At 45.0% G+C, this 12086-nt stretch overlaps 1 long non-coding RNA gene across 1 annotated transcript; it reads right to left on the reverse strand.

Annotated features, from left to right (window-relative positions):
- Nucleotides 1–1463: 1463 nt before the first annotated feature.
- Nucleotides 1464–9421, reverse strand: LOC109319191. Its single transcript, XR_002103401.1, has 3 exons — nucleotides 9335–9421; nucleotides 9048–9050; nucleotides 1464–1474 (listed from the first exon to the last, which is right to left on the reverse strand). It is a non-coding gene; the product is annotated as an uncharacterized LOC109319191 (long non-coding RNA).
- Between the last annotated feature and the right edge of the window lie 2665 nt (nucleotides 9422–12086).

Here is a 12086-nt window from a genome sequence, read left to right on the forward strand (position 1 = left end):
CCAATGCTTTTGTGACCTGATCATAAAAGGCAATCAGGTTGGTCTGACATGACCTGCCCCTAATGAAACCGTGCTGGTTGCCCTTGAGCATCATCCCTGAAGCCGGCCCATCACAGATGTGCTTCTTGAGGATCTTCTCAAAGAGTTTCCCTAGGATTGAGGTAAGACTGATGGGCCTATAGTTGCCCCGGTCCTCCCTCCTCCCTTTTTTAAAGATGGGGACCACGCTGGCTATCTTCCAATCATCTGGCACCTGGCCTGAGCACCACGAGTGCTCGTAAAGCCATGCCAGTGGCCCTGCAATAACCCCTACTAGCTCCCTCAGCACCCTGGGGTGGAGAGCATCTGGACCTGCTGATTTGAACACATCCAACCCCTCCAGAAGCTCTCTAACCTGGTCCTCCCCAACCTGAGGTCTGGAGGCGTTCCCCTTGAGTCAGTCTTGCATCGCGGTGGGGAAGGCTCACTCCCTGCACAAGAAAATGGAGGTGAAGAATTGGTTAAAGAGGTCTGCTTTCTCCTCTGGTGCAACCACCAGATTGCCCAGAGTATCTTGCAGGGGCCCCACATTTCCCAGTGCTTTCTTCATCCTCCCTGTATATTTGAAAATGGACTTTTTATTATCTTTGATCTTGGATGCTAGTCCTAACTCTATATCTGCCTTAGCTTTCCTGACAGCCCCCCTACACGCCCAAGCAGAGGAGGTATACTCCTCTTTGGAGATAGCACCCCTCTTCCACCGGGTTTACGCCGCCTTTTTGGCAATCAGGCATTCCCGGACTCCCTTGGTGAGCCAGGGGGGCTTTTGGGCACTCCTTCCCCCCTTGCTTCTTGTTGGGATGGACTCCCCTTGGGCCCTGAGTATCAATCTCTTTAAGGAACGACCACTCATCTTGGGCACTGAGTTCCCCTGCCCTCGAGAACCCCAGTGCCTCTCCCACTAATCTCAACTCATTGAAGTTGGCCCTCTGGAAGTCTAGGGCTACTGCCTTGCTGCTGGCCCTTGACACCTTGAGCTGGATGGTGAATTCCAGCAAGCGATGATCGCTATCACCCAGGAAGTCAACAACCTGGAGGCCCCTTACCAGGTCGTCGCCTGTGGCCAGGACCAGGTCCAACAGGGCATTTCCTCTGCTGGGACTGTGCACCCCCTGAATTAAGTGCAGGTCCTGTATCTCGGCCACGAACCTCCTGGAATGGTCCAACCTGGCTTACTGTTCCTCCCAGCAGATGTCCAGGTGATTTAAATCACCCATGACAACTACATCCCTTGCCTTAAGTGCTTCTGCAAGCTGGCCCAAAAATTCCCGGTCTAGCTCCTCCCCTTGGCTGGGGGGTCTGTAGTAGACCCCCACTGTTAAATCCCTCTCCCCACAGCCCCCTTGTATCTTGACCCAGCGCACTTCAGCTTGCCCCTCTGACCCCATTCTGCTGGCAGAGAATGTGTATTGCTCCTTGACATAAAGCACCACACCTCCATCTTTCCGTCCTTCTCTCCTCCATCCCCCAGCTTCTTGCCTGGGACGTTGCAGGTGTGTGGTTGCGTTTACAGAATCAAAAGTGAATGTCTGTTCACTTGCTCATCAGTTCAATCTATGCAGCCTCAACTAATCTGTAAAGATTTAATTGATTCAACCTTGGACTTCGTGACTGTCTGTACTTAGCCTAAAGGACTCCTTCCTGACTAGTGAATGTCAAATCGTTTCCATAGTGTGATAGTTCTATTTTAACAAATGACATGGTAGGCAAGGCAAGATACTGGTCAAATGCATGTTTTATTTGAAGAAATGTCACATACTATGAAATCCCTATCATAAAGACACTGCTTGGATCTTCACTCCAGTCATGGAAATGATGAAAGCATACATTGATATTTTCTCTTTTGTGCTAGTTCAGACTGGCATTAGCATGCTGAACCTTTTTTCCTTGAAAAGACAATGCAAGGGTAATATTAAATCTGAACTCCCCTTGTAGAAGCTGTCCAGACCCATAGATGTTCTCAAAAAATAGTCATGTGGGGTGTGATATCATTTTTGCAATACTCAAGGTACAACCTTCTTTTACTAACTTGGTGTATACTGTCATGGGCAGCTTTTGTGCAGAGCACAGCTAGGTATGTTTGGCCAAGCACCCTGAGCTGACCATTTTTACTGTTCAGGGTCCTCGCCTCTGCTGCAACTGAGTTAAATCCCTAGCACCACCATGACCCTGGGCTTATAAGAGATGCAAAAGAAACAGAGTTAAACGAATAAACTGCCACTTAGCTTTTCACTGGTTTTATGTCTCCGGCTTGCTAGGCTTTTCCTAGCAGGCTTCACTTGCCTCTAGCCTCTTATCTTTCAGAGGCTTTGAAGGCCTGCAGGTAGTGTTGCCAGGTATAGAATTAGTATTATATTTGTACAATAATTTCAACCCTTGTACAATATATGATCAATAATAGTAAAAAGTGTTTTACATGTATGATAATTTTGAGGCAGTTAATTGATGCAGTATATGCAAAACCCCAGTCATTCTCAGGGATTTTTAACTGACTCGGGCTTGCTGTCAGCATTTTCTTATGACAGCTTGCCTCAAAATAAAGAAATGCTTCAACTTTGATGACCCAGTTCTCACTCACTCTGTAACTCTAACTAGAGAGTTACAGTGAGCAATATAAAGTAAATAAGAAGACAGCTTATTTGCATACTTATTTACATGTTTTTTCAGTGCATGATAATTTTTCAGCAAATACAATAATTTTGAGCTTCCAATACGATAATTTCATATTTAAGGCCTGGCAATGCTGCCAGCAGGGCTTGTGCAAGCAAATAAACAAACAAAAGAGAAGCCTTGCTCACAGCCCCTCTCTGTGGCTGCTTGACCTTGGCTAACCCCAGGCTCCAGGCAGCTTTGCTCTCTGCTGGTGCAGCTTCCTCACTGTCTTTTATTTTCCACCCTGCTGGTCCACGTGGCCAGCTGTCCCTCATTCCTCAAATCTGGGTTAGCTCCCTTGCTGGGAGGCTTGCTGTGTTCCTGAACCTGGGTCCTCAGCCTCTAATGTGTCCCTCCAGCTTTGGGGTGGGTAATGGGGAATGCGTTCAGGGTGTGGGGCTGCTTGGGCTTCTCCACACACATAGTAACAGGGTCAGGCCCTGTTACGCTTGGGTCACTGTTTTTGCTTAAATTAGGGTGCAGTGGTCTATTTGCCTGGTGGGTAGACAAGTCAAAAGCATAGTTAGGAGATTACTTGCATTGCAATGTATAAAACCAACATTTTGGTGAGTGGAAGGACAAAAAATGGAGAATTCTCAAGATCAAAATTAGATCTGGCTAAATACTTAATACTGAATGAATGGATAATCATGGAATAAATATTAATTCACTTGACTTCTGTTCAGGGCTATTTTGAGTGTACTTTTAGTAGCAAACACAGTTACTGGTTGGGATGTTAATAAAACCAGAGAGTTTTAAGAGAATATGTTTAAAGTAAATTTCACTCTTAAGCAAGGCTGGAAAGTTTTCAGAATGGAGTGGAAAAAGGAAGCAGAAGGCATTCATTCTAGGAGCTCCATAGCCAGGAGGGTGGGGTGGGGTGGGAGGATTGGGGCCCTTCCACCTCAGTGGGGGCTCCAATACACCTGCCCCATCCTCCAGCAGTGGCTGAAAAACCCTCAGACTGAACTCCCTCCACTCCCTTTCCCCATTCCCATTTTCCAAACAGCAACAGGCTACCGAGCAGGCAGACACAAGTTACAGATGATGCTGTTTTAGAATGTCTTCATCTGACCCCTCTTGTGGTGTGGGTTCAGATTTTCACCAGATCAGCCTTTGTTTTAAGCTGCCTGCAGCTTTGCAGTTGTGTTTGGTCATAGCTATAGACTGCTTTCTGTGGCTAGACGGGGAGAACACTATCACTTTTATATGCACCCTTGTCAAAGTGAAAAGGTAGAACACTTTCTTGGAAGACTTTAAGAACTATCTGCCTCTTGGTGAAGGATGCATGCTCTAAATACAATGCTTATATAATACGTGCTTAATGCAAAAACACTGAAAACAATATCAAAATATCCAGTGATTAGTTCTGAATCAGGGGCTAGCTTATCTCTACCACATTGTTAGTTGGACCTCAGCATGCTGTCATGATATTTCCCTCACTGCTGTTTCTTGTTCTAGCAGAAAGCTAAAAGAGTAGACTATGACTGCATGCAGATGTTATTTTCTACCTGAAGAAATTTTCTTCTGGTAGAAAAATAGCCTGGGAGTTGCATTGTACAGAGGTTTCTCTAGCCTCATGGCTGGGGAACTTCACAGGTAAGCTCTCCTGTCAGGGGGCACTAGAAGGCAGGCTGTCAAACCCAGTTCTTAGGGGAGCCCACTTATTGACAGAGTAGGTTGCAGACTGTCAAATGGCAGCTAGATGCTGCTGAAAAGCAGTAGCTGCCACAGAGAGCCCTGGGAAAGTTCAACCCTATCCCACCAATCAGCTGATTGGCAGGAGGGGGGCATTTTCACATGGTGGGAACCCTTCTTGTGAGGGCACTTTGGAACCCCATCTGATGTTAACCTGCAGGGTGGGAGCATTTTGCTGCAACAGCAAGGCTCCCAAGACTTGCCACTGTGGCACAGCAGCCTGCCTCATTCCACTCTGCTCCAGGTCAGCTGGGCAGTAAGGGGAAACTGGTGGGCCTGGGATCTGGGCCTGAAGAAAGCCTCCACATGCCAGGCTCCAGGGCCTTCCAGCTTTTAAATCACTGGCCTCACCACTCTGCTGAGAAGCAGTGGGGAAAGGGGAAGCTGGAAGGCTGGAAGCCAAGCTTGGGAGGTTTTCCCTAAGCCTGGCTCTCAGTCCCTCCAGCTTTTAAACTGCTGCCCCTGACACTCAGCTGAGGCACCAAAGGGAAGCCAGCATGGCTGACAACCAGGCTTTCAAGTCTGGTTTACCACCCCAACTGCTAAGCTGACCATGGTTGGAAGGGAGCTGAAGGCAGGCAGCACTACCTGAATTCAGTGACTGGGAGCTGAGCAGAAGCAGCAGGATAGCAAAGCCCCTGCCTGCTTCTCACACCAGGAACTCCAGTGGAAGAAGGAGGCAGGGAGCAGCTAGGACTGCTTCTCTCTTTGCCACCTTCTCCTCATCTCCTCATCTTCCCCTTGTCTTCTTCAGACTGGGGTGACCCAGGTCTCAGGAAGAAACAGGAGCCTTTCCCCCAGCTCCACTCCTCTTGGTGCCCAGGAAGAGGTAAGCCAGGGAAACATGTATAGATATTAACCCTGGCAGGAGAAAGCCAGGAGTAATTTAACCCTAGTTAGTTTCCTCTATTCTTCTTCTTCTGTATTGGCCATTTTTGCTCTGGGCATAAAAGCTTGAATGTCTACACAATTTTGGGTTCTACCAGGAGAATAAAAATGTTCCTGGTAGAAACTGAATATCTCTATGTGGCCTATATATAAAAATGGTAGACTACATATAATATACTCTACAAGTGTAACTCTGGCACAGTGCTACCCACACGCCACATCCAAGAGTTGGAATCCTGGGGTGCCTAGTAGTATAAGCTTCACTTGGCTCTCCTAGAAGCTGAAACAGGGCTTTCTGGCAGGGAGGGCCCTTTTTACATTTACAAACCCTTAAACCCACCGGTACAATTACTTACAAATATTTAATTCTATACAGATTGACATTATAACAGAATTATACAGACTAATTATATACAGAATGAGATATAACTAAAGCAGATACAAATTACAAATTGCTACCAAGTTAACTCTATAGCCACAAAAGGATACGGTGGTACAAAGATAATCACTTGGGTGCCTATGGGGTTCACAGACTGATAACTTCTCAGGTGTGATATAGGGTAAAGGGGAAATATAAAGAATAATTAGATGTTGAAGCACTAATAAATAAATTGGTTAATATTTACAACATGAGCTATTGGATACTTATTTACAAACACTACTAATGACCTTTATGCACAATGAATTTACACACAATCCCCAGATCCTCCCACCGCACCATGGCTGGGATCCTCCCACGTCGGCCCAGGCATCACCACCTTGATGGCAGCTGTTCCCACTTACGGGTCCCTGCAACACACAATGTACGTTGCTGCATCCCATGGCCTCTGCACAGTGGGCCATGCAGCTCAGGCTGCAGGCTAAAGTAGATGCACTTCTCCCATAGGTGAACACACAGGTGTACTGGGTTTAGCTCCTGCAGCCTGCGCCCTCTCTCTGGGTCACAAAAACAGCGATGAACTGGAGCTATTTCCCTAAGTCTTGCCTCCACTTGTCTGAGCACTGAGACATGCTGGGCTGGGCTTCTAGAGCTGCCCACCCCTTGCTTGAATTACACACACACACACACACACAACCCCTTACTTGAATTACACACACACATGCGCATGCACGCACACGCACACACACACACGGAATGAGCCTGCTCCCTCCAAAGCCCTGGCTTGAATCCTGGGGCTGTGAGTGCTCCTTTGACCTGTCAGCAGCTCCACACAGCTCCAGCAGGCTCCAGGGGAAGAGAGGCGAGTCAGTGCGGTTGGGCTTGCACAGCCCACTCCCCACAGTACATACCCTTCTCTCCCCACTCCCCCATCCCCCACCATCAGGGAAAAATTCCCACTTTTAAAGAAACCCCCACAGCCAGTCCTGAGGCTGGGATTTCTGTGGGCTCTCCCTAACCATCCCTCTCTAATTTCCAATCCCTGGCTGGGATTTTTCCAATATTTCCCTGTACCAAGATGTCCCTGTCCAGAACAGCCTCATTTTGTCCTGAGTGCAGGATCCCCGTTGGGACAAATTTCCTTTGCCCTAATACAATGTCTCCAAAAAGACAAGCCTTATCATGGGACATCTTCTGATCAGGCAACCCTTTAATGTCTGTTACATAAGTATAAAAACAAAGAATATGGGGAGAAAAATGCCATGCATACCTTTTTCAAATCTTTACTTGCCTCTGAATATTGCATGAAGGGTCTTCTCAGTCCTACCTAATCCAGACTGGTACTCCAGTCACTAAAAGAGTTAGTTTATGTCAAAAGGGCATTATACATAGAAAGAACAGGCCTCAAAAGTAAGACTGAAAGTGAACTAAATGGCCATTAAGGTCTCTTCCAGGCTTATAATTCTAAGATAAAAAAACAAAAATGTATTCCAGATTGTGATGGCACCATAATGGGAAAAGAATCTGTAATTAAACTTTACATGACCATAAAGAGTTAAAGAAATGAACAGAGGAAGGAGTGAGGTTCTGATATTTGAAAGAACAGCTGCATCTGACTGACAGCCCAGTCAAAGTTATTGTGTAAGTCAGAACATTTTCAACAGTGATATTTCCAAGATTATATACTATTTCTACAACAGAACTGAGTGATGACAACCTGTGGAGCATGTTAACTTAAAACATCAATGTTTAGACACCTTCTAAAGAGCAGTTCATGTACCTAAAATGTCACTACTTCATATTCAACTTGAAGGAGAGAGGACTTGTTCACACTACTGGATCTCATTTGTTTCTTCTATCATATCTTCTTATGAATGGAGTATAAAAATTGAGGGGAAATCCAAAGATGAGAGCTCTAAGAGAATTTCAAATTTTTATATCAACTATCTCCAAAAGCTATTGATGGTGTTATAATTAGAGTCCTTAAATATAGTCATAATCATACATTAATAATCAATGTTCATAATCATAATCAAACAAGCTTTTCAGGGAAAACATGTGAATATTTGTTTTAGAATTTGCAAGTGATAGTGACAGCCAGTGGATGGCATGGATTATAATGGGACTATTTTAGCTAATGTTAGCTAACAATAACACCAGCTGAGGCTCTGTCCTTAATAGGCTTGTTCAATATGTGTTTGACATTTAAAAAACAACCCCAGCAGTCTCCTTTCCTCGTCTTCTATGTGGCTGTTTTCCTTTTATCTGGTCTCTGCCCCCTGTCTTTTTTCTCTTCTCCCTGTGTTCCAGCCAGAGTCATAACTCACTTGTACACCCTAGGCATTACTGTGCTGCCCCACACTTACCTGCTGCAGTTCTGGCAGTGAGGAGGGAGGAGCAACGTTCACAGTGGAGCCATAGCCATAGTTTCACTGCTAGAAGAGATGTCATTTCCTCCTTTTACTTCTGACACATGTCAAGTAACCAAAAAAACCCCCCACCAGTTTTCAAAAGCAAAAAATGGAGATGACATCATCCCTCCAGCTCCTGTACTATGCATCACCATCACTTCTTTGCTGTCCCTGGAGCTAGAGCTGGTCAGGTGCTGGGTGTAGGAAAGATTGGGGGTGAAGACAGGAGGGTGAAGCATGTCCATAGCCCATCTCCCCATTAGTGCCTGGGGCTCGTCTCCATTTTCCCACTTATTGTTATACTACTGATTTCAGCAAAAGCTTGATCCTGCTACTCTCTGTTTCTTACATTGTTCTGTGCTGCTCCTCTACTCTTTTATGCACTGCACGTGTTGCAGCAAAACGAACTGCACTAAAATCAAGATCTAGTCACCGTGTGTTGCTGCTGTTATAGTGTGTGTATATATATTCAATGGTTTAACAAAAGGACAAGGGTGAGACTCATCAGTATGTCACAAAGCAAAGCCCTTCTAGGAGAGTAAGCTTATAATACTTGGGGTGACAAAATGGAAGTGTTGTTTTCCATCTTATAAGTAATACAGAGGAAGGTTTTTTCGGGTTCTCCTTTATGTGACAGGAAGGAAAAGTACAGACAGGCAAAAAAAAAAAAGAAAAGAAAAAGGACAAGGTGCATCTTGCTGCATGATCCAGGGAGCAGCTGGAGGATAGCAAGCAGTCCATCATAATGATGGTGTTGGTGAGCTGGCAGAAACCACCGTGGCAATCAAATGTGCTTAAAACACAAATAATGTAGTTTGTTTGGAAGCATAGTCTCAGGTGTATTTCTTTATAGCTGTGGGGAAAATAAGTTCAATACCACTGTGATGGTTATACATATTCAGGTTCTCAACTAGTTGGGATTTAATTTGGAAGCTGCTCACCTCTCTAGCCACTCCAGTTTTCCTGTTATATTCTCTGACTGACTTTTCCTTAGTGCCCAAAAAGTTTGTTTTGTATGCTACATAGTGCTCCTCAAATGCAGCAGAAATTTCTGCAATCCAAAAAGCTTCCCAGTGTGTAGATCCTGCAGCTGCATGGGCAAAGCCACCTATGTTCTGCAGCTGCTGTGGACTTAATATTACATATGCATGTGCCGCAGTGCTTTGAAAAGTGCCCGGTGCTGCGGCACATACAATTATATAAGCGGCAAAATGCACGTCAGCACACAGAAAATGGTGGCAGTCCACTTTTGAACTAAAACCTTGACAGTGTTTTAGTTCAAAATCCCACCACCACTATTTTCTGCGCACTGACGCACATTTCACCACTTATGCAACTGCATGCGACACAGCACGGTGTGAGTCAGCTGGTGTACAGAGCAGACTTGATTATTCAATTCTGCTAAGATGCACCAGATCTCCAGTACATTAGAGAAAGAAAATGTATGTGTATAAACGCCCAATGACTCCACCTGTACTACAGTGGAAGTCATCTAGTACAGGTAGGTCTGTAAGGGCCTGATCCAGTTCCCCAGAAGGTTCGTGGAAGATTCTATTAACAAGAACAGGATTTGAAAGATTCTTTGTAGATCTTTTTCTTTACTGTGTCTGTGTGCATGCACAGGATGTCATCTCTCTGTTTAAAAAAGAACCCCAACATGTGAAGATTTGCAGGCTGCTTTGCCATGAACTTCAATGGGTTTGAGCTAGGCCCTTATTCAAGAACTAAAGTTTTGATGTACCAAAAACTTTCTTAGCATAATTTGTTATTTCCCAGGCCTTGGGCAACAATAACTTGCCTTTGTGAGGAGTGCTGATCTTGCAGAGGTTTTACAGTTGGCATTACCTTTATAATTTGCATGCATTAATACACTGTAACTCTACTTGCCTGCTGGTTGGAGAGTACCTTTAGCCCTCTAAGTAGAAAGTCTCTTCTGATTCAAAGTAGTTGTCGATCATAGGTGCTATAGAACTTACGTACCTTACAAGATGATGTCATCTTCTTTTGTTTTGTAGGGGGAAAGGGGTCATATACTATCCCTTTTTAACCCCTCCCACTTGAAATGATCTCACCTGCCACAACTCTGATGTTCAATAATGATGTTTTTACTATTTTCTTTGGTTGCATGGGAGGATGTTCAAAAAACAAAGAAACGCACAAGGAGAAGAAAATAGGCCCTGTCAGGCACAGCACCACGACACAGTTATGGCGAAATATGGGGCTCCACTATCCCCTACAGCCCTTCCTTCACCACCTTGACCCCGTGAATCTTTTCAGGGTAAAACAAAGTTCAATAAACAAAGAAAATAAAAATATTTTTATTTCCTGTTTCTGTGACTTCCAGAAACTTCTAGTTCCCTTGTCCTTTATTTTAAACAGTTTTAGCCCTGTTGCAATTCTTTTACCCTAGTCCCTGAGGCTGGTAGATTCCCAGCCTTCAATTCCCCAGTTTCTGTGTCCCTCACCAAGTCCTAGCCCAGGGTTTCTAGAGTTGCCACGTTGCTCCATGTATAGCTCTTCCCCTCCTGTTCACTGCAGGGGTTTCCCATGCAAGAATGTCCCTTCTCTCTTTTCCCCAGTTGTGGATCCCCAAGGGGGTTCCACCCCTCTGCCACGGGCTTTCCCTCCCCGGCTCCCAGCTCTGGGTTGGGTTCTCTCTCACCCGCACTGTCCTGTCATTCTCCAGGTATGTCCAGCCCCTCTATGCTGGACTCCTTCTCTCTGGTTCCAACCCGAGGTTGTCCGGGCCTGTCCCACTGCTCTCCACTCGGCTCCCCCCTCCAGCTTGTCCCAGAGCCTCCCTGGGTGTGTCTCGCCCCTCCAAGATTGGCTCCCTCCCTCTGGCTTGGGGTGGAGCCTCTCTGGGCATGTCCCTCCCCTCCCATTCTGGCTCCCTTGCTCGGAGTGGATTGGTCCTCTCTTCCCTGCCAGAAGTCTGATCCTCCTCATTGTCTCTCCCTGTCCGGCATCAGCTGTTTCTTTTCTCTCCTCAGGTAAGTATGGAGTGAGAGGGAGAGGATTTGGTTCTCTGGGCATTTCCCTCACCCAGTCCTTCTCCCTCTCACAGTATTGTATACAAGATTATTTCAGAATATGGCGTAACCCATCCTGACATTGTTTTAAACAGAAGTATTTTAAATATTCATTTAACTAAGATAGATGCATGATAGTTAGTTGAATGAAATGGACACAAAAGTGAACATAACCTTTTTGGGAGGCCACACTACCCTCTAAAGTTTAAAAATAGGTTTAATCCTCGTGGTCCATTTCTGTTATCCTGCTGTGAAATCAAAACTATTGTTCCTCCAAGCTGTTCTATCTGAAAAGGGTAGATGGCTGAAAATGTGCCCAGGCCAATCTGTGTTGTTTTCAAAAGACGAAGGATTTAAGCTTATAGAGCTTGTTTATTCAGAGAGCAGTACTCTGCCTACAGTTCTGCTCCCTTCTGCTGTCCCCGGGCAAATGTAATAACTTCTATCTAACACTCTTAAAGGTACCCACACAGCTTCTACCTGAGCTTAAGTGGAAAAATCATTTAGCAGGGTATAACAAAACACAGTTAAGTCAATACAAAACAATAGCTGTCTGTTTTAATAAGAAGCCAGGGTAGATTTGTGCTTTAGCTACACCAGAGATGCATACGCTTTCATAAGCAATAGTTTGCTTCATCATCTGTAGATCATTTCTCCTGTGTTAGCTTGAGAGGTCTCTTCTTGTTTACTGTTTCTTTAGACATGGACTTGCTTAGGGAGAGATGAATATCATAAAGTGTAAAGTTATCTTATCAATAAGGAGGAAATAAGCAACTACTTAATTTCCCAAACTGCCCTTTTTGTGGAATTATTCCTATAGTTTTCAGGATAAGCTTCTGGAGCACTGTGGATTTCTACTCGGGGGATATAGTTATAATGGGCCAAAATCCATCTGGAATAATCAGTCTGTAAAAGATGCTTTTCAGTGAGAAACCTGTCTGGCTTACCAAGAATGGGTTAAAAGACAAACATTTTCATGATCAAGAA

The sequence above is a fragment of the Crocodylus porosus genome, unplaced genomic scaffold (assembly GCF_001723895.1).
Source record: "Crocodylus porosus isolate Cpor-Errol unplaced genomic scaffold, CroPor_comp1, whole genome shotgun sequence".
Taxonomy (NCBI): domain Eukaryota; kingdom Metazoa; phylum Chordata; order Crocodylia; family Crocodylidae; genus Crocodylus; species Crocodylus porosus.